The sequence below is a fragment of the Bemisia tabaci genome, chromosome 4 (assembly GCF_918797505.1).
Source record: "Bemisia tabaci chromosome 4, PGI_BMITA_v3".
In the NCBI taxonomy this organism is placed as follows: Eukaryota; Metazoa; Arthropoda; class Insecta; order Hemiptera; family Aleyrodidae; genus Bemisia; species Bemisia tabaci.
In genome coordinates this window covers 2,725,276-2,748,153 of record NC_092796.1, presented here as the reverse complement: position 1 = coordinate 2,748,153, position 22,878 = coordinate 2,725,276, and the positions used below count along the sequence as shown (strand labels likewise).

The window sequence follows — 22,878 nt, the reverse complement described above, 5'->3', positions numbered from 1 at the left end:
ACCTTCATCACCTGGCGAATTCTCTCATTACGGACACGGTCCCGTCTCGAAATGCCGGCAGATCGCCGCCAAAAATCCATTTCAGTTGCCCTCAACATTTCTTGCGTTCTTTTCGTCATAGGCCACACTTCACTACCATAGAGCACGATACTTTTAACGATGGCGTCATATATCCGGTGCTTGTTTGCCTTTGAGATGCTCTGATCCCAGAGCACCCCGTTCAGCATCGCGATGGCTCTCCTGCCCTGGATGATCCTGTCCTTAATTGCTCTATCCATCCTTCCATCCTGATCGAGCCAAACACCGAGATACTTATACTCGTCACACTCTTCGATGCGCCGTCCATCCTCAAGCTCTATGCTTTGCCGTTGATGCGCTGCTCCCACGACCAGCTTCTCTGTCATGGACACACTAACGTTCATGCCCCATTTCCGATATTCTTCGACCAACTTCCGCGTCATGTAATCTGCATCTTCCTCATCTTGAGCTACAACGATCTGGTCATCGGCAAAGCATAGAGTATAAAGGGTCTGCCCATCAACGAGTGGAACGCCCATTCCCGCAACCTTATTTTTCCATTCCTTTAACACGTGCTCTAGGTAAACCTTAAATAGTGTTGGTGACAAACAACAGCCTTGTTTTAGCCCTTTTGTGACGAAAAAAACCTCCGGACAACTCTCCACGACATTTAATTTTTGCTATCGTCCCGTTATAAAATGATATAATTGCCCCCACAAGTCCTTTGCTAAAACCCCTTTTTTCCAAGGCTTCCCAAAGCTTCACTAACGGCACGCTGTCATAAGCTTTCTGAAGATCCACAAACACCAAGTGCAGCTCCTGGCTGACCGCCCTTTTCTTCTCGATGACCTGGGTAATGGTGAACAAATGGTCGACGGTAGACCTACCGGCTCTAAAACCAGCCTGTTCTTCGGCTTCCTGGCCGCTCCAAACCTCTTCGACCTTTGCCTTGAGAATTTTACCGTAGACCTTGCTCAAGGTTCCTGCGACCGATATACCTCTGTAGTTGTCGCAATCTTGCTTACTACCTTTCTTATGACTGGGAGTAATCCAAGATTCCTTCCAGTCCTTTGGTATTTCGGAACCATGCAAACAGTCTTGCATGAGTTTCCTCAGATGTTCAAATAGTTTACCGGTGCCACATTTTATCAACTCCGCCGGTATACCCCCAGGTCCAGGAGCTCTGCGAGTTTTCAACTCCCTCACAGCCTTCACTACATCTTGGAGCTGGATCTCCACGTTGGAATCTTCTTTAGTGCTCATGACTCCGCCTTGAAACTCGGGTCGCCTCTCCGTTAATAAATCTTTAAAATAGTCCTCCATCTTGTCAATTGGTATCGGAGATATGATGTCGCGCATTTTATTCCGTCGCAACCCTTTGATCACTTTCCAGCCTTCCGTACTTTTCCGGCCTCCAAGGTAGGTATTTATCTTCATACAGCTTTCTTCCCAAGCCTCATTCTTCTTCCGAGTGATTACCCGACGGACTCTTGCTTGAGCCTGTCTGTACATGATTTTATCATCCAACTTTTGGGAAGAGAGAAACTGATGATACCTATTCCTTTTCACATTTATTTCCTCCTCTACCTCCGCATCCCACCAGTACGGTTTTCTGTTATCATTTTTTTGATCAGAAACCCCCAGGGCCTCCGCTGCCGCCGAGTGAACGCAATTCTTAATAAATTCATACCGCTCTTCCGTACTGCCATCGCACGCATCTCCTAACTTTTCATCCAGGCGCTTTGCGTACAGAGCCTTGACACTCGGGTGCTTTAGGCTATCGATGTTATACTGAACTTGATGTACGCGTTGTCGCTCCGGTTGTTGATTGTCGCTTTGATCGTTCTGCGACACACGAGCGGGAAAGGCTACATCCGCTCTGAGGAAATAGTGGTCACTACCGCAGGAGAGTCCTCTACATACCCTCACCTGCTGGATCTTCAGGTTTGTTACCTGTTTAACGAGCACGTAGTCAATGATGGATCTTAAGCCGCGGGTAGGTTGGACCCAAGTATATTTGTGAATATCCTTGTGTTGGTAGAACCCGTTCAATACTTTTAATTCCCTCTGCTCGCAAACGTCGATAATGCGGCTTCCGTTGTCGTTCACCGTAACTTCACCAAACGGGCCAACGATTTTACTGTTCACCCGGGATCCCGTTCTTCCATTTAGATCTCCCAACACAAGGACTTCTCTCCCAGGTCCTACCTTCACTACCTCTTCGTCCAGTTCTTCAAAAAACTGATCCTTAAGTGCGATGGTAGCATCATCATTGACCCCGTATACCCCCAAAACAGTGACTCTGTGACCGTGCATAGTTAGGTTCATCTTAATCATGCGAGCGTTGATGGCTTCCCAGTTCTTAATATTTTTTCGAAATTTTTTGCGGATCAGAATTGCGACACCCTGTTGTGCACGCTGATGTTTCGGCACTCCACTGTAGAATAAATCATAGTCCCCAAGGCTCTCTGATCCGTGGCCTTTTTTCTTCGTTTCCGTTATAACCGCCACGTCGATCCCGTTGTTCTTCATCTCCGATACCACTTCCGTCAGTTTCTTGGAAATGCCTTGCACATTCCAAGTACCAAAAGCGAGTGTCGTTTTCCGTAATCTAAGTCGAAGAGTCCGTTTATTTCCATGATTACCGAGGCATATGTTATTGGGTTTTTTGACATTGCACATTTTTTCCGAGGATCGGGGAGTCAGCCCGATGCCCCAACCCCCAACCTGGAGGACCAGGGGGTTTGATTTCGGAGTTACCTCTCCTAGACAGGTTGCTTCCACCACAGCTAAGAGCCCTGTCTACCCACCCCCTTTGAGGCAGGGGCTACCAGCTGGGGTCCGCAGGATTGCTAAACCTGTGACATTACAGTCCCCCATACGGACCATTACAGTCCCCCATACGGACATCATTTTAATACACTTTGCAATTAGGGTCAACTATTTCTGAATCATTTAGAAAATCACCTATTTGCACAAGGAATCAATGGGCTTGTATGTTTTTTTCTAAAATGAACCAGAAATAGTGGTTTCAAATTGCAAAATGTCCTTCATCATAGAAAATCTGTCATAAAATACTGGACCGAGATTGCTTTTTTCATGACAACATTCTCGCTTTGAAAGATACAGCCAGGTACTATTTTAGATTTTTACCATTTTCTTTTTACTATTTTATCCAACTGAGGAAGGCTAAGTTTTCAGCCGAAACGTTTTGGTTTTATTCGTGAAATCTTAGCCTTTCTACTCACTTTTTAAATTGTTTTTTTATTGTACCAAGTTAGTGCAAGTTTTAGGCCGAGGTTTCCAAAATGTTAGCTTCATTTTGGCTTGCACAGGCTGATGAAGATACAAATATTTTCCTATCGGCAACAGCTGTGCAAACTGTAAACGTCGTACCTGTTTTCATTTTTTCTCTTCTCCTATCTTGACGATAAGCAGGAGGGAATCTTAAATTAATTACAAAGGCCGAGATCCTGTCTACCCGGTTCGTGCAAACAGCTAGTTAAATTTATTCCATTTCATCGCGCAACTTTGCAAAGCTGCCTCGTCCTTTAATGTGAGCAGGAAGTTGCTTCAGCTTCTTTTTTTTGCCGGTAAAAGCTTTTGAGCCTCATCTGCGGTTCATTATCGTGATTCCTGAAAAAAAAAAAACCCCATCGTCATTACTTAACTTTTCACGCTCAATTTATCTCATTTTCGATCTCGCCTTTTTTCCCCGCCGCTCCGTCGTTATCGACCCGTCATTATCAAGACTTAATTACTCTAAGGTGCATCCTGCTCCTGGCTCTCATTGCATTAGCCTAACGAACGAACGCGGCGCACCAGATTATCCGTACTCGTATTTGGTATAAAACTGATTTATTCATCGTATTACTCATTCCAATCGACTACTATCTATGGCCAAATAATTACTTTTCTTCTTTTTTTATTGTAAACTTACAATGGGACATATTTACCTAGTAATTTACTGACTGCCTTATAGTCTTTACAAATTTGTTTTTACCATGAATTAAGAAACAATTAAACATAATTATTGGTTTTACTAAGATTTTAGCATGCCGGAGAAAAAATTACATCAAATTACATCCTATAGGAAGGTTGGGCAATCGGTGAAAGGATGCAGGATTTCACGCCCAGAGGAATTGCAGTACCAGAAACATGTCACTACGCGGACTGAGCAAGGCCCACCAAGTATCCTTCAACTAACCACGTAGGCAATACGCACCCCTGAGTGTTAAAATAGCCGCATCCCGCCCCTTAATCACCGACCGCAACTTAGTAGTCTCAAGCCCGTCGACTTCAAGCAGGAATTTCCAGAACACCATTTATATTCTGGACATTATGATTTTTAGAGTTCTTTGATTCTGTACTGATGCCATGTAGTTTTGAGTATCTCTTCCGGAAACTAGATTTAATAAGATCCATCATTATCGTCGTTCTAAGAAAAAATAATTACATACCGGTTAAAATTAAATAAGTTCCAAATAAACGATTATATCGTGCCAGTACTGATTATTATTCTTCTTTTGTGGAATTTTGGTGTAAAATCTTGATGTCTCCAAATAATCAATATGAAGATACAGGAGAATTCATGGAAATTGCGTCAGAAATACGACAAACATATGAAGAAACACGCAACAAAAAAAGAGAGGAAAAGTCTTAGTCAAGTTTACGGAAATCAATCAATGATCTTTACGATTGTGAAATGAGGGAATTTTATTTTCTCCATATTCTTTGAAAACTTTCCGTGTATTTGGGTAGATTTTTGCAGAAAACGTGAAATTTGCAAGTATGGGTCGTAAAATCATGTCGTACCAGCTGTGCGGAGCGCATAACAGCTTTTAATGACGTGGTAATGTTTTCTTAATTTTGATCCTGGAATAGTTCAGAGCACAAACCCAATCTGAAGTCTGTTCGTAAGACTTGAACATTATGAAGTTATTCGGAACCTTTGAAATCCATACACCCGCACCTCCTCGTAATTCTCAGAGTGAATGCTGTAAGGCGGGGTTTTGCCCTCAAAGCATATTTCGCAAGACGCGGATATGAACTTAGCGCCACGGAATAATGTATTCTAGCTTCGTTGAATATGCAATATTCTTTGCGCACTACGGAGTCAATAGGAACGCATTCAAATTCACAGCCGGAACCGGGTTGTTGAATATCGGCGTTTATACGCTCGCTTTCACAGACGGCTCACGGATTTCAAGTTAAATTTGGCACGTAAGCGCAGGATGCAGTGCACTTCCGACCTGGAAAAAAATATCGTCCATAATTTATTCGTAATTGAGATCGAACCAGCCAGCCGAACCAGTGTTCCCGGAACAACTTCGGGAATAACTTTACAGGCGCAGTATGCCCAGAGTATATTGGCGACACTCAAAAAGTGAGGCTCAAGCACTATTCTACCGTACTAAGGAAAAACGCCGCATGATCATTCGAGAGTTGCCGAATTTCTTTCACTAAAAATGTTCATTTTAAGGAAATTTATGAGTATACTTCCCTGGAATTTTCAGGAACTTAGAGTTAAATTGCGGACGAAACTCTCCGACAAATTGGAGGGAAAATTTTCATACGTTTACCGGAAAAGTCGTGTTTTATCGAAGGAAATTTGACAACGCTTGGAGGTTCATTCGGTGTTTCGACTTAGCACGGCAGTATTAAAGGGGCGATGAGAGAGTTCGGCTTTTTCCGATGATGTTTGTCGACAGCAAAAAGCTTACTCTCAGCTCCAGGGTTTTTGATTTTTGCGAGATTCCTAGAGTCTGTTACATTATGGATGTAAAACAACGCGCAAGATGAAAGACTCACAATAATTTGCATGCCAATTTATGACGATTTAAACATCCAACGGGTCTGTTGCATGAAACAGGCACAGATATATGAATAGACTTTTAAAAGTTGGAATTGCAGGACACAGAAAAAGTCCAAAGTAAGGACAACATATATAAAAGATCCCATACCAAAAATCTAAGCAAAGTAATCGGGTGGAACATAAGCCAAGCCTGCAAGTGGAACTGGAGTAGTTTCGTCGCCGTAACAGACAACACATTTTTCGGTCATATTTTTAGTAGTAATGATAATCGCTCGAATTTTTTTACATTGATCTACACAGAATTACGTGTTATAACGCTTTTCAACGATATATCGCTCTACTTTTCAATGTGCTGTCTGTTACGTTGACTTTTTACCGCGTAATAGACAGCTCATTTTCGGAATTTACATAATATTAATTGAGATAAAGAGCAAAAACTTATTAGGAAGCGTTATAATACGTAACCCTTTGAAGATTAATGCAAAAAAATTCGAGTGATTATCATTACTACTAAAAATATGATCGAAAAATGTGTTGTCTACGGCGACATAACTATTCCAGGTATCGTGAAACTATCGTGCTATCGATCTATTAAAGTGCTACTTTTCGCTCAGTGATGATTGATGAACGACTTGTTGAGCAAGAAATCAAATCAAATTCGCATGATGATGACCAATTGGATGTTTGAGCGAGCACTTTACACGCTTTGCACTGCATATGCATGCCAGTTTTTGCAAATTAGGTTATGTTTGTTAAACCATTTGCTCAACTCATTGGACATAAGTCATCATCAGGCGAATCTGAGTGTTGACTTCCAAAAGTGATTTTTAGCATATTTCCTGTCATAGAAATTTCCAATTTTGAACCGTAGTAGAGACACACAAAAACAGTTACCTACAAATTGTACGAATACGTAAATAACGAGGTATTGTTGAGTGTTAAAACTGAGAGCACCTTCTATAAAAACAACTCGTTCATTCGCAGGGATGTTCAACGCGAACCATTTCCTTGTAGGAAAAGATCATAATTGTCATTTTCATACGATGAATATTTTTTATAAGTATATAATTTTACAAATAGGGAAGGATTTAAAAAATAGGTAAAAAAGGCTAAACGATAAAAGGCAGGACGTTCCAAGCTGTTACCTACCAGCTCATTTAGCTAGCTAGTTTTAGTTTGCTTAGTGTTTTTAATGTTGTAAGCTTCTTTACCCATGTTTTAAACCCCTCCCTATTTGTATTCGTATATTCGGGCTATGTTATTTTGTGCTTTATATACTTTTAGAGGTACAAAAAATAGCTTTCAGGACTCGCACAACATCTTAACTCTTCGAATGCCTCCACGCAGACCACGTAGGTACCTGTCCCGAATTTGGAGGAACGATATCGTGACTACAGCGACTAATTTTCAGTGTTACATCACTGTCAAGCGGCTGCAAATTCCCGTTCCATATGGGCACATTATAGGCTCCGTCGTGGTCTTATTTATAGCTCCTTCCGAAGGCCGTAATTTCGCTCCTTTTTCACAGCGGGTGATCCGAGCCGCATGTGACATTTATCGAAACAAAGCCGACAGTAACTCCCTCCGGACTCGTTTCCCAGAGCCTTACGCAAAGCAGTGTGTTATTCTCCAAGCACCGCTAAGCAAAAATAAACCCCGTTCCCCCAGACCACAATATGGTTCCTGCAAACTTTGCCGCGTGTAGATAAAGCGCCGTTGTATCTCAAGCAAAATGGGCCTGTTGCAAACTTTTGTCAGAGCAAAAATAAGAGATACAGATAATGTCTCAAAAATCACGATGAACGCATCGTCAAACTCTGAAATGCTAGCCTAACTTTACCATCTGCGTAAAAAATTTGCGTTTTCTTAAGCTTCCCGCTTCAAAAATGATACTTCAGCACAGGTGAACATTTCGTTAGAGTAGTCGTTCCATTCAGCCCTGCTCAACATGACTGACGCTTTCGCGCGCAAGTTGAGGAGAGCACGAGGTCAATCAAGGCGGATTTCTATAACAATGCGAGAAAAATGTGAATGTAAACACGCCGATGGTCATCAGGAGTCACCCCCCGAAATTTAAAATGTGACGAAACAAACATCAAAATTTGCAGCTTTAGCCAAAAATTTCATGTCCGACCTCTCTGATTGGCTCGATCCACTCTGCCGTACTAAGAAAGAACACCGTATGAGCCTTCAGATGTATCCTGGTATAAATTGGCGATAGGAGCTGCGTTTCAAAATACCATAAGAGTTTTTATAGCCGGCTAAAGAAGGCTACAGAAAATTATATAGCTGGGCTACACGAAGCGATAAAAAATTATACAGCCGGGCTGTAGTTCCTATCGCCGGGATTTACACTTTATCGCCTGCATGGCTGTTGCTTTTTTGCCATCGGCTATAAAAGGCTATAAAAAATTGTGGAGAAATTCGTGTGCTTTGTAAATCCTTAAGTTTGTACGATATCCCCTTAATGTTTACAAAACGCACATTATATTTTCCTTTACTACATATTTTTTTTTCATCAATTAAAATGAGAATAATCCATACAGAGTGTGCAAACATTTCAAAGTCATGAGTTGTAAAACGCTGACTCCATGAGATTAAAAATTAGAGCCGAACACAAAGCGGAGCGGCGGCGCACTGGCGCCTACAAACCTAACAGGGATACCTCACGCATTGCGCAATGCGTGAAGTATCCATGTTAGGTTTGTAGGCGCCAATGCCCGCCCGCAGCGCCGCGCCGCTGCGTACCACGCCACTTGAAGCAAGTATTTCACACCAGAGGTATTCCGCAGTATCATACGAAATTGAAGGCGCTCCAACATGTTAGGAATGGCAGGCATCCTTCAAAAGTACGGAGCTTTCCTCGCAAAATAAATCAAGATACTACAGCCCAAAAAGACAGCGGTAGTCCAAAAACTCACTAAGTCCTAGCGTAAATCCTCCGTAATTAGTAAAGTTTAGTATACAGTTTATCGTCAGGCTGTTGCTTAATCGCCATCGGCTATAAAAGGCTATAAGAAATTGTGTTGCCGGCTATAGAAGCTATTGGACATCTTACAGCCGGCTGTAGGTCTATAGTATTTTGGAACTCAGATTCTACTGCCAATTTTTACCAGGGTTGCCGGGTTTCCTCGGATAAAAACCGAATTTACTGGGAAAACTGCAAATATTACTTTCTTAAATCTTCAGAAAATTTTCTACGTAATGGAGATGTTGCATGTGTGAGGGATTTGCGATTTGACATATGATTCCTATGTAAAAGTTCGCGAGAAACTCGATGTTGCCACTGGTTTTCTCTGAAATTAACTCCCAAGCTCAAATAAAGCACTCAAGTTGAGGCCAAAATGGAGGGGATATCCCACGCTGTCCTGAGAGTCCACCTCTACATCAAGACAAACTCTACATGCAAAGATAGGGAGCAAATTCACTGACAGGGTTGCCGTGATTAGAGTCCCCAAATGAGGTGGCAGCCCTGTCAATGTATTTGCTCCCTATGTTTGCATGGAGGGTTCGCCTTGATGTAGAGTTGGACTCTCAGGATAGCGTTGGATATCCCTTCCATTTTGGCCTCAAGTTGAGAGCTTTTTTTGAGCTTGGGAGTTAATTTCAGAGAAAACCGTCGTGTTTCTCGCGAACTTTTACATAGGAATCATTTGGACGTATTTCTATCAAACGGAACTATGTGCATTATGAAGTGAGCCCTGTTATGCACATATTCTTATGAGTCTCAGGGCTCATGTCTTAATGCGCATAGTTCCGTCTGATAGAAATACGTCCATTTGTCAAATCGCAAATCCCTCACACATGCAACGTCTCCATTTCAAGGAAAAGCATGCATGAATGTTGTCAAAAATACACATTTTTTTAAGGGAAATTTGGCAACTCCGGATTGTTGATACGGCGTTGTTCCTTACGGCGGGAGGACCGTGCTCCGCCGGGAGTTGGGAGCGGGCCGCACCTAACCCGCGCAAAGCGCCGCCGTCGCGGATGGATCCCGCGGGGTCACAGACGCTTGGGTTGTCGCGTAGTAAGCGTAGCCGAGTTGTATCGTAACGCCGCGGACCCCGCAGGGACGGGGGGGAGGGGGGGGGGGTAAAATTGCGTACAAAAATTGATGTAGTCCCGTCGGGCGTCCCTTCGGCTCGTCGGGAGGGCACGTGTTGGAGCTGGGACGCCTGCGCGGGGCGCCGGGGCGCCAGCGAGCACCTCCCGCCGAAGCGGCCACCAGTTAGCACCCGACGAGCCGAAGGGAGCCGTTACGCCCGCCGACAAGTGCCGCCACGCGGATCTCAAAACATATCATTGCTCACGCATCACCCCTTACATATCATCAATCGCATATCATAGGTTAAGTAAACGTATCTTAGTTTAAGTTAACGTCCTCGCGTCTGTCTTTCCTGTCGTGACGTAGCGTCGTTCCAGTACGTCATCCGCGTCGTTGAGTTTAGTTTTACGAGTCCGGGTTCTCTTTACGAGTTTACGCTTACTCGTCCGGTTTACGGAGTGTTTGGTTTTCACCTCCTACGTGTTGCTCTGAGGAATTTTATCCAGCTGCTTTTTCCCAAGGTGAGATTTTATGCTTTTTACCTCTGTTCATTCCGACAATCCTCCAAATATCCTTAAAAAAGAGTTGTTTTTCGGCCTCTTTACTCGGAGCCTGAAAATAACACCCACTTGTCAAAAATGAAGACTAACGATAATACGAATTGCTAATTTCAGTTTTTCTTAATTTCAAAGTTGACTATCGAAGCACAGCGTTGCAAAGTTTAGATTTTCCAACGTTTCATGCTCGATGTGCGCTAAAAATTCTACATTTTGCATTTCGTAAATCGGCGAAACTAATCGAACTATTTTTAAGGAGCCTATTCTCTGCAAAACGTTGCATTTTCCACGGAGATTTTTGAGTTCTTAAAAAGATGCGCCTTAAAAGAACGTTCTCTTTCGTGGGGGGGGGGGGGCGGTGGATTAAAGGATCAAAAGGGAAAAGTTGCGCGATGAAGGACACCTAAAAGATTAAGATGGTCCAAAAATTATAGAATATTCTTTTTTCTAGTAAAAATTCCAGTTAGTCGGAAGAGATGGGTATAGTCCCCCCCTCCCGTGGCTATATATCCAGGTTGAGCTACAAAACTACAACTCAATGACCATTCGATAGGACTATAAGCCTCTGTCACATGCAGATTGATTTGATCTTGACGTCATCACAGGACCATTCCCTCAGACTAGGTTTTTGGTTAAATCGAATTGCATTTAGTAATAATTTTGAACATTCTCTTCAGAAACCACACAAACAACGGCATAGCAGCAGGAAGCTCTGTAAGTTCGCAATTTCACTAAAACGTTGAATTTAAGTTTAAGTGTGAAAATAAGCCTTAAATTGATTGACATGTCTCTCGCAATGAGATTTTTACAAGAGGAAGTTGTATTATTTTACTAATCGCTGGGGAAGGATTTCCGGAAAAGTAAAAATCGAGGAGTTGTTTGAATTTGGACCTTTTTAGCAGGTCTCTTTTTAGGTGATTTAGGGCGGCTTTTCAGTGAAATGCTTATTTGACAACTAAAATGATGTATACAAATCATCGTTCCCCGGAAGGAAGAACATAACTCCATTCACAGATTGCAAAATTGACACAATTAACTCAAGTTTTTACCAATGTGTACCCGTGAAATTTTTTTCTAACGTTTCTCCGATTTCCGCATGAGATCAGAACTAAAATCAGTCAAATTCAAAGACATAAAGACGGAGCGCTAAAAGCAAAAAATGAAGCTTCTCTTCAATCACCTCTACTATTGGCTAGAGGATTGGCGGCGAAATCGGGACAAGTTTGAAATTCAAATGTAGGGCGGGAACTAAATAAAATTGCGGAAACAAAGTATTCTAGGTTGATTTTTGCCCAAATTCACTTACCCACTCATATTTTTTTTAACTTTAGGTTAGTTTTAGTCCGTCGTCGACCGATTAATTTCATTCGGGAGTAACGGTCATCTAGGACTGTAACGGCCTGTTTGAACCGGCAGAACCACCATGAGCAAAAGAAAAACTAACTTTATCTGAGATTACTGCCTATTACCGAGCAAAAGTAGGTGTATTATATTAGGACGCAGTCCCAACTTTCTTAATATAATCGTTTCAGGCATTTGAAACACGTTTAAAAGAAGAAATGTGGAAAAATCAAGAGGACAAGTTCAAATCAAATTTCTGTTTGCCGCCATGGATTCCCGCGCTCATTTACCCACTCACACAAGCACCCAGCGCCAAACCAGGCTTCATTTTTCCCCCGTGCTTTTAGATACGAGCACTCCGTCTTTATGTCTTTGGTCAAATTATTCGTTTGAAAATTCCAAGATTCTTCTGGTAGTTGTGTAGTTAGCGCTGGAAAATTTGGCAACATTGAAATGTAGTTACGTCCTTTCGTGACGGGAAACGAAGAAATATGTTTAAAACATGATGATAGTAAATAAACAAAGTATACTTAGAGACAAATGTTTGGCCCACGTGAACATTTGTGAACGGCCGCGAGAAAAAGAGCATTTGTTTGAATAAAAACTAGAAATTAAGTTTTTAATACCGAGGAATATAAAGGTTTTCAGAAAAAATTTTGAGAGGAAAAGCGCCCAAAAATTTAAAAAAAAAAAACTGGATTCATCGCAATTTGTGGCTGGCATTAAGAGAATAAAAACTTCTTAAAATTTTCATCTATCATGTTCAGGGTACAACGTGGCCATTACATAGTGCAACTTTATGCATGCCCTCTTTTGGCACTGAGATGAACTAAACAGCTCGCGACTTATTCTTTGAGAAACAGAGGATAGTTTTTCTTCCAAGCCTTAAACTCCAGTGTTTAGACTCGAATTGAGGGGGAAAGTCGTATTGACAATTTTTGACTCTAAGACTCATTCGGTGCCTCAATGGCTGTGACCCTCGTTTTATATTCGGTGATCCCATTGAGAACAAACACATGACTGCATCATGCGTGCATGACTGCGTAATTGCATCATGGTGGTAAGATGCGTCTGAGTGTTTCTCGCAATCTTCTCTCGTGTTTCATGCGTTGTTAATTGATTTATGATTTGGATTGAGGTAAGCAAATCAGTCAAGTTCACATAGCAGTATTTTGAAATCTCATTTCCTCTTCCAATTTTTTTTTTTTTTAAAACCAAATAACATTTCCGTTAAAAATTTGTGGGAATAACTTTCATGAGGGCAAAAGAAAATTGCAACAATTTTCGAGTCGAGATGTCGGTTGATTTCCTCCGAAAAAGTTAGAATAGGAAATGAGATTTTGAACATTGCAAAGTAAATAGGAAGCTGTTTTTTTAACCCTCTTCGCTTAACTACGTGTTTCTCAATGCCAAGATTACAATAAATAAATACAGAATTTGGACATAAGGCTATGTAAACTAGGGGAATTTTGCACTTTGTCGGGTGTCATCATCACTTGTGTTGACTTTTTGTCTCGGTCCGGTAAATGGAAGGGGGGGGGAAATGAAACTGGAACAAAAAGTAAGTCAACACAAGTGATAAGGCTATGTGTTACCACGACTACCTATATTGGTTGAAACCACTGCAAATTGTTGTGTCCAAAATCTGAAGAATAACGTTGCCACTATATCAGCCTGTTGAGTTAAACCCCTTGTTTCCATTAATGACCGCACTTTCATGAGCAATACTTGGGATTTTTATTTTCAGATCGCATCACATATGTGTTCATTCCACACTTTCGCATGACACGTGCCGATCTTTCATGATATTTCTCCTCGCAGACGGGTGATGCGAAGAAAAAGAACCGTCAAACATGTTTAGTTATATAGGTTTCAAAACGGCGAACACGAGCTTTTGCTCACACGGTTGCCGGCTCGTGCAATTAAATCCGCCCGATTTCTACAATCGCAAAAGCGGGAAGAACCCGTTGATTTCTACTCTCGTTTGACAGCAGGGCCACTGCCAAGAGAAACCATTCAAGCGATTGGCGAAGGGGGAGGGCGCGACGTGTGCACGCCATGTTTGTGAATTTCAATTTGTTATTTTTGGCATTTGGACTTGGAGGCACCAGTCGCCGTATTTTGCATGTAAATACGTGGCTCCCCGCCAACCGGAGGCAACTTTAAAACGGGAGCGAGCCGGGGGAAAAGCCCATCTCCTCCCTTTTTTCTTCCCGCCCCACAGTGGAACGAGTCGAATGGAGAACTCAGACAAAATGTTGTAACTTTAAAAGGCTATAACTCCGTTAAGGCGATTCGATGTGATCTAGGGACGAGATTCGCCACTACGTTGCGCTGCTATGCGGTTTGTGTCGTTGAGAAGCAAAAATTATCGTCACGAAAAAGGTAAAGCAAGAAACTGGTCCATAACGTGTAGCAGCATCAATACTGAGTAGAGTGACATCAAATTTGTGTAGAATTATTGTAAATTTATACTTGAAACTACGATAACGGACGTTACCCATTGACTCAGTATGTAAGAGAGAGAGTCATTACAGCGCTATCTCTCTCTTACACATTGAGTTAATGGGCAACGTCCGCGTTATCGTAGTTTCAGTTTTAAACCTACAATGAATCTTAACAAATTTGAGGCCATTCTACTCAATATTAATGCTGCTACGCGTTATTGATCAGTTTTTTGCACTATCTTGTACATTACGATAGTTATTGCTTCTCAAAGACGCAAACCGTGAGGCAGCGCAGCGTGGTGGCGGATCTCGGCCCTAGATCACATGGAACACCTTAATACAAAGTATTGATGATCCAAAAGTGGTTTCATAGGTTTTCTCGTGACATTTTCTACGAGAGACACCCCTTAGAATTTACAACGCAATGAAATAAGCATTACGATTTACAATTTTTGTTAAAAATTTCATGTCCGATTTGTTCCGAAGACTCTTTCCACTGTGCGCCCGGGACTGAAGGGGAGCCTCTAAACCAATTTACCCTTTTCCCCCGCCACCACCCGTGATAACGTCAACAATAACACATCGTAGGCATTAAAAGCTTTTTGCAGTATTTGACATTTTGGCGTTAGTTAGGGGGTATGACAGTTAAGCGGGACACTTTGAGAAACCCGGTCTATGTTACTCTCTCAATATTACTATTGGCGGAGGATTGCTTAAGAGAAACAAATATTTCTCTCGAGACAGAGCTGGAGTATTTGTATCGGGAGGGTATGACCATATCGACGGTGAAAGTCGGCAATCACATAACTCGGTTTGCGACGTCGCAGACTTCCTGTCATATACTTTATTTTTTAAATTGAAAACTACTCAACGGCAATTCTTTAAAACTGTCATGATTTTTCTTCTCAATGCGAAGAAAATCCTGCAAAAACTTCAAGAAATAATATCAATTTGTTCTACTTTAAAAAAATGACGTAGAGGCGGAGATTTTCAGACACCGCAAACGAGTTATGTGATTGCCGACTTTCACCGTCGATATGTATCTTTTTATTACAGTTAAATTGAGTCGCTTTCTGATTGGGCCACGAGTTTACGGCTAGTATGAAGCTCTTGCAGCCGTAAGTGAACAAACGCGAGGTAAAAAAAAAAAAAAAAAATTCTTCAGCTTCTTCTCGAGGCTGGGAATAAGTGTGGTGGCGTTGTTAGGAGAACAGGGGGTCTGCAAACCCGTTCTTCAAAACCAATAAATTTCCCCAAACAAAATTGTCATCTCATTTAAATCATGGATGTTGTCAGAATTTTGAAAAGAACAAGTTTTCTTCCAAACTTAAAATGAGGGAGGAGGGCGCAGCTTTCCAATTTTCACGAAAAAACCGACACCTTAAAAAGTGTCTTTTCAACTCACCTCTATTATAAATGGACGGCGTTTAACAGAAAGGAACCATGTCACATCAACTATTGCCAAATATAACTGGAAAGTTTAATTGTTTACGAGAGAATGTTTGTATGGATTCCTTGGAAATTTTTAAGGATTTTATTTTATATTCTGGAGAAAATTCACTGAAATTTGCACGAAAATCCGCAAAAGCGTTTCCATGTAAAAAATGAAATTGCCCAATCAAATTTGGCAATGGCTGATGTTGCTTGGTTCCTCTCTACTTAACGCGGTCCAAATAATCGACTGCCGGATTCCTCCGGGCAGCTTCGTATCCGCATCCGGAAAACAAGCGTTAGATAGGGGGAGGGGGAGGGGGGCGGAGGGGTGGATGCAAAACCAATCTAAACAGCGTAAGCGCATACAGGAATATAGGCTGGAATTCCAGGGGAGCGAATGGTCCTGACAGGGAGCCGAATTTGAATTTCAAATCACGGAGGGGGCGGCAAAGAGTAGCAACTCGAGAGGCGGCGGATGGAAACCCTCGCGCGAAAAATAACCCCGAGGACCCGAGGCCTTGGCGAAATGAGCAGCGGAACTCTAAAAATAAACCCCGACTCGAGAAGTTATCGGTCAGAGGAACGCGATTCCCCTTTGATATTCACGGCGCACTTTCGACTTTCGGTTCGTAGAGCAACACCTTTTGAGGTGTTCCGTTTTATTTAATGTCTGAATTGTTTCCCGGAAATACAACTATTTCCTCGCTCGGGAGCCGGCTGCGCCTTTTTGTATCCCCGCGGAAGTGGACGACAGGTGATCATCAGCACGCCACATTCCCATTCCTTTTTCGTGAACAGCTCCGAGCGCTCAACAGTCGCCTTTATCCAGAGTGTGGCTTTTATTCTTGGAACCCGAGCGTGCCATATGCATTTCTCTCTCCCTGGATAACATTCCCACCGCCAATTTCAATCTCAGCTATCATATCAGTTATTTTTCTTCAGCCCTCTCACGTCGAGACGCCGCACACTGGATCGAGTCATTAGGAGAGGTCGGACATCATTTAAAAACTTTAAAAACGTTTATCTTCATTAATATGAAATGTTGATGTATTAAAAAGAGTTTCATTCGTTTGCCGTAAAATTTTCTGTAGAAAGCACCCCTGAAAATTAAAATTTTGACAAGATAAACGTAAAATATTACAATTTTTATGAACAATTTTATGTTCGACTTCTTTCAAAGACCCATTCCACTGTGCGACGTTAAACTTTCTAAAAAAAAAAAAAAAAAAAAAAAAAAAAAACTGTTTTGGTGGCTACGTCAATCCTTCGATATGCAGGGTGTTTCAGATTACCCGAACCGGGCTTTTTTCTCGGTTGTTTTAGGTTGCACGGAGTCAGAGACCGCGACGTTGAACATGGAACGACCCTGAATAATTCTAATTTTATGGTCCTGAAACCTCCTCCGCCCTCTTTGGTGGATAAAACGGGGATCATGATCTTTAAAGTCGAGGTTCCCGAACGAATTGCGATTAAATTGCAGCAAACTTGAGAAAAATGGAAAATTTCACTTCAAATTGACGCCTGCAAATCCAAAATAGGCCCAATGTAGGCCCAAAAATGATTCTCTAAAAAGAGAGGTAAGGCTCCCTCCAAAAAATGCCTTTTTGAGGACGCGTATATAAGTTTTTCTCTTATTTGGTTTCTGACTTTCAAGAATCTCTGGCTCTACTATAAACAAGGGAAAATTGTCCAAAAAAACTTTGTATAGTACGAAGAATTTGGCTGACGCCTTGCAATGGGAGGTTACAGGACTATTGAAATCCCAAATGGCAAACGACAAAACGCCTTCAAATACACCGTGTAAGCAAATTTGCTCCTTACAAGCTCGCATAGTTCCTCGATTGAAATCTTGCCGATTAAATCACACAGGGAAAAAAGGCCGGAAATTTATGGGAGTGAATCTCGAAACCCTTGATTTTCTTCAAAACATCTCGGAAAAGTCCTTATGTAAACTGGGAGCCCTACACTGAGGTCAATTCCAAGGAGGTTTAAAGTCAAGGTAGCCTGGAGAGAGGTCTTAAAAGTTTTGCCCGAGAAAGTATCATGAGTCACCGAATTCCCCGATTCGGCAACGGCATATGAACTCTAATCCTAAGCCACTTGGCTGGAAAAGTTTCATGGCGACTTTATTGATTCTGAGCACGGAGTTGTCTCTGGCCTAGAGCAAGAGAAGGGGGATGGGGAGGGCAACTTTTAATTGACACCGTGCCACGGGCGCCGCACAGTGGATCCAGTCAATTAGAGAGGTCCGACATGAAATGTTTGACTGAAACTACACATTTTCATGTTTATTGGCTCATATTTTATATTTTAAAAGAGGAGTTTACGAGAAAACCAATGAAACCACTTTTAGAATTTCAAAGTTTCGTAGAAACGAAGTTGTGAGCTCTTAAAGTTTATAATTCTGTCCGACCTCCCCTATTGACTCGGTCCACTGTGCGCCGGGTTGTTGATAATTGCGCATTGTCCCTCGCGCCGCACCTGGGAATGGGTGGGAATTGATGAAGTAATGGAGAAGTGTCAACAGGAGAACCTTACAAACAGATGATTTTGTGATGGCTCACAACCCTAGGCGTGGCCGTCGTTTTACGGAACCGCTCCACATTTCTCGCTAAAGAAATGCTAGAAATCAAATATCCCGAACGCGTTTTTAATTTTTGTCTGGCTCTCAGCAATCTTGAATCTTCCCTAAAAATCTCACGGGAGGATGATTTAATCGGATTCAATTGCTCCAATGACAAAATCGATAATTTTTAATCTGAGCCGCATTCAAAATATTTAAAAAATTGAGCTTCTCACGGAAACCTTCCCCTGGTGGATGAGCAAATGAGCTTATGTACGCTTATAGCTGGTTTTGTTGAAAAACAATTCATTAGAAAAAGGGTCATCTCCCTACGTAATATTGACGCGTACTTAACCAGTATACCGTGGTCTTTAAAATAAATAGTCTCTGGCTGAAGGGAACTCTATGAATGGAACTATACGTAAAGAATAGAATTCAAAGAAATAATGTAATGGGGTTTTGGGGCTTTATTACTCCTTTTTATTCAATTCATTCTCACACAGTTCCTCCCGGTATAAATACGTCAAATTAAATTAATTTCTTTCCGTAAAAATATCCTCCGCCCACTAAAACTTAGCGCGAATACATTGCAAGCGAGGAGTCACAACAACCCCGCCTGAATTCTCTCCCGGATTCTAGACGGCGAAACATACTGCCGTGCATAGGAAGAACGCCGTATGAGATTTCAGACGTTGTTAAATCTCCTCCGAGTAAAGATTTGTTTCTGAGGAAAGTTATGAATATTTGGACTAAGTTCATCAGAAAGGAACCAACCCACATTTTCGAAAAAAATTGAGTTAAGAATGTTTTTGAGTTCCACTATTCGTAGACATTCCTCTGCCAAAAAGTCAAAGGTGAGAAAAAAGATTAGTCCGTTTTAAGAGGGGCTAAAGTTTATTTCCTACATTGAGCTTTATAAAGAAATACAACTTCAAACCTCTTTTTCTCAGTTTCAACTGTATGTGGGTTAGTTCCTTTCTGTCAAACTCGGTCCATTTCGCCTTGAGATTCTCAGATGTTTTAGATTAAATTTCGAAAGAAATAGTCTGAAAAATTAAAGGCAAAATATTGAGAATTTTTCCAGTAAATTCGTTTTTTATCGGAGGAAATATAGCAACGTCTGGAGGCTCATACGGCGTTCCCTCTTAACACGACAGCATAGTTCTTTCACAATTTAGCACGTCTTGGGACAAGCGTGTGTGATGGGGCCGTGCAGAAAGAGTGATACGCTTTGGAGCTAATGAAATTACGCTGAAGAGCTCGGGGAACACAAAAAAGAACGATGGATCCGCGTAATTGAGTTGCATAATTTGCAGGGCGGGTGTGAATGAATTCCTCTCTCGCAGGTGTTTTAGTACATGTAGAAAGTTTGTCAAAGCGCCCTAACCCCGGACCTCTCATTAAAACTTCCTGCCCCGGTGAGAGGGGTACATGATAGACCCGTGCAAAAACCACATTGCACTGATACGCTTCAGTGTTTTTTGTTTAGAAAATGGATGAGCACAGCTTGTGTTTCGCTCTATGAAAATATTCAATTTCATCCCTGCTTTTTTGGGGAGCACATGCGAGCTAGTAATACTGACACAATAAAACGAGTCTCTAGGATAGATTGCACTTGAAATGTTTGACTTGCCTGCAAATGTTGATGTTTAATATGTCAAATAATTTTTTAGGGTGTGTCTGTGAAAACGTGACTCTATTTTTTCTTGCCTCATTCCGTCCAAATAGGAATTTCAGGAACACTTTTAAAATCATTCCTGCATGACGTCATCGCGTCATTTTCCCACTGATTCGCGGGTTAATAAACAGATCACCGTTAACGTCTAGGTCTCGATTGGGGATCTAAATGGGTATTTTTCCAGGATCTTTCTCGTTCCCATGCTGGGAAAGTACCCATTTAGATCTCCAATCGAGACCTAGACGCTAACGGTGATCTGTTTATTAACCCGCGAATCGGTGCGAAAATGGTGGAAAATTGTAGAAAATGATGGAAAATAGTGGAAAAATGGAAAAATGTCCAACTAAAGTCTACTTTCCAGGGAGACCCTGGCAACCACATTACATACCATTTCACTCATGTGTAATAAGTCACCATTACACTATTACACATATGCACCAGTACGCACTAATCACTCACACTTGGAAGAGCCGCTGGGAACGTTCCTGAGATCACTGCCATTCCCGGTGCTTGACTTTCCCGGGAAATTTTGATCCCAAGTTCCGCGATTTGAAGACGGCTAATCAGCGACAACGGACTCCTCCTCGAGGAGGCTCAACGACGCAACAGCGTGATAGGTACTTAGGGCGACACTTCATATCGTCACCATGAAAAAGTCTCATAAATTTAAATGCAGGATTGAAAAAGTTTCCGCCGTTCTCGTCTGTGTGAATGGCTTTGATCGAGCGTTCGTTCTCCCTCCGACACTAGGACGCAGGGCGGCTTTGGCTTGGCGTTGCGTTGTCTCGCCAACTTTTTTATTGCATTTTTCACCTTCCTCCGTCCCGTTTACGCTCCTCATTCCCGCTTCTCAAAAACTTTCGTCTCCTCATTCCGCACGTATTTCTTCAAACTTTGCGACGCGCCCAAGCCGCACAGTAGGTCCGGCCATCGCAGGAGGGTAGGTGTGCACTTTTTTCACTGCAACTGCAAATTTTCATGTTTCTTTCATCACACCATAAATTTTACGGAATCTTTCTTGCAGGGAATTTTACAAGGAAACCGATGCGACCATTTTTAAATCTCTACGTTTCGTATAAACGGTCCCATCAGCTTTTAAAGTTTCCAAATCATATGCATGAATTGGACGTCCAACCGGTTCTATTGATTCGATCCACTGTGCGCCGCGCCGCTGAGCACGTTCGAGGATTTAAAGTCCCACAAATCACTGGATTTCAAATCCGGAAAGAATGTGTGCTTGTAAGAAATTTGTCGTTACTGGACGAAGGAACGTAACTTCACTCTGAGGTTGCAACATTGACACGAAAAATTCAATTTTTCCTAGAATTTAACCGTGCGATTTCATTTCCAAAATCTGGCCAAGTTTTTGCGCGCAGTCAGAGTGAAAATCACCAAAATTTTCAGTTCGAAATGCCAAATGGTTTCCTTGCAGAGGTACAACTTGCGAGTGCAAATTTTGCGACAGTGAAATTTTGTTACGTTTTTTTCTGTCCGGGGAGTGAAGAATTACGTCTCTGAGAAGAGAGGGTTAACTCGAGGACTTGCGTCTAAATTAGAAACTAAAGACAAAAATCCCGGTGTTGGCTCCAGAGACAAACAGAAACCCTGGAAACTTACACTGTTACTATTGGAGATTTACCATTTTCTTATAATGGACGACTGTAGCGCGTTTTCGTTACCTACCAAATCGTCTTCTTGGAGTCCAGTCCGAGCCGTTGTTTTGAGAGATTTGTATATCGCAGAGACTACGTTTATCATGATAACGTTTAGCGCGCGATGTGAATCACGTTGAGCATTGAGTTTTCATGAGCGGGTGGTTTGAATTCATGCATCAAGAATTATTTAAAATCTTCGTGAGGAGTTGATTTCGGCAATTTTCGTTGTACGCATCGTGTTCTACGTGAAATTTTGGTCAAGTAACATGTATCTGAATGCTGAAATTCGTACCTTGTCTAGTGATCCATTGAGTAATTAGCTTCAGCTCTCAAATCACTCGATCAAATGTAACTCTAGCGTTCCCTGGAGATTTAAGCTTATAGTATCTTCCCTCACATACAATTTCGCGAGGATCACGATATGTCGTTATGGTCTTATCTGAGACAAACTCCAAAGCTGAAAAAAAACAGCTTTCAAAGTTGAGACCATGAGAAGAAGATAGCTTATGTTACGATATGAGTCCACCTCTGTATCCAATGAAAAATTGCATGCATTAACAGGAAGCAAATTTATTAACAAGTCTGTCGTGGTTTTATTTTTGAAATTCTCAAACGGAGCGGCAACACTGTTAATGCACTTGCTCCCAATTCGTGCACGGAGAGACCACTGTGACGTTGGCAATCCCAACTTTGAGAGCTCTTTTCAAATATGGAAGTTTTTACAGAGAAAACCAGTGGCATTATCTTGTTTCTCGAATTTCACAAGCGCAAAAGCACATTTAAGTCGCAATTTCTTGCGGTATGCGACAGCTTCATCAAGTAGCTCTATTCGAATCGATTCGCTGAATAATTACAGAGAATTTTCCTTTTATCTCCGTTTAGAGAAATATTTCTTGTGCATAAGTATTTATAACACATCCAGCCGATGATGTACCATACGGTGATTTAGGCGTGTCCCGTGAAGTAAATTCCTGATTACTTTAGTTTAGCTTCTTTTTAACTTATACTCAGCCCTAGTTATAGTTACTTACTTATACTTACTTATACTAATCGATAGCTTTAATATTCTTCTAGATATCCATCCATGTATACTTTAATTGTATAATGTATCTAATGAACTCCTTTCTTGACTCCCCCCCCCAAAAAAAAAAAAAAAAAAAAAAAAAAAAAAAACAAGAATTTTGGAATGTGGAACTCATGAGGCAAATTTTCGCGGGTGGATTTGGTCGAAGTTTTTAACTTACTACCAACCTAACATTTGGTTTTCAGGTTGGTAGAGCAATTCACTAGAGTTAGGTTCCAACCTAAGAATACAACTATTTGAA

At 41.7% G+C, this 22,878-nt stretch overlaps 1 protein-coding gene across 1 annotated transcript in view; it reads left to right on the top strand.

Moving 5' to 3' along the window:
- The first annotated feature begins 10,048 nt into the window (after positions 1-10,048).
- LOC109031260 (acetylcholinesterase) overlaps positions 10,049-22,878 on the top strand; it is a 158,208-nt gene continuing 145,378 nt past the window's right edge. Inside the window, exon 1 of the mRNA XM_019042694.2 lies at positions 10,049-10,399. The gene's annotated coding sequence lies outside the window, so the exon portion shown is untranslated. The remainder of the gene's footprint in view (positions 10,400-22,878) is intronic.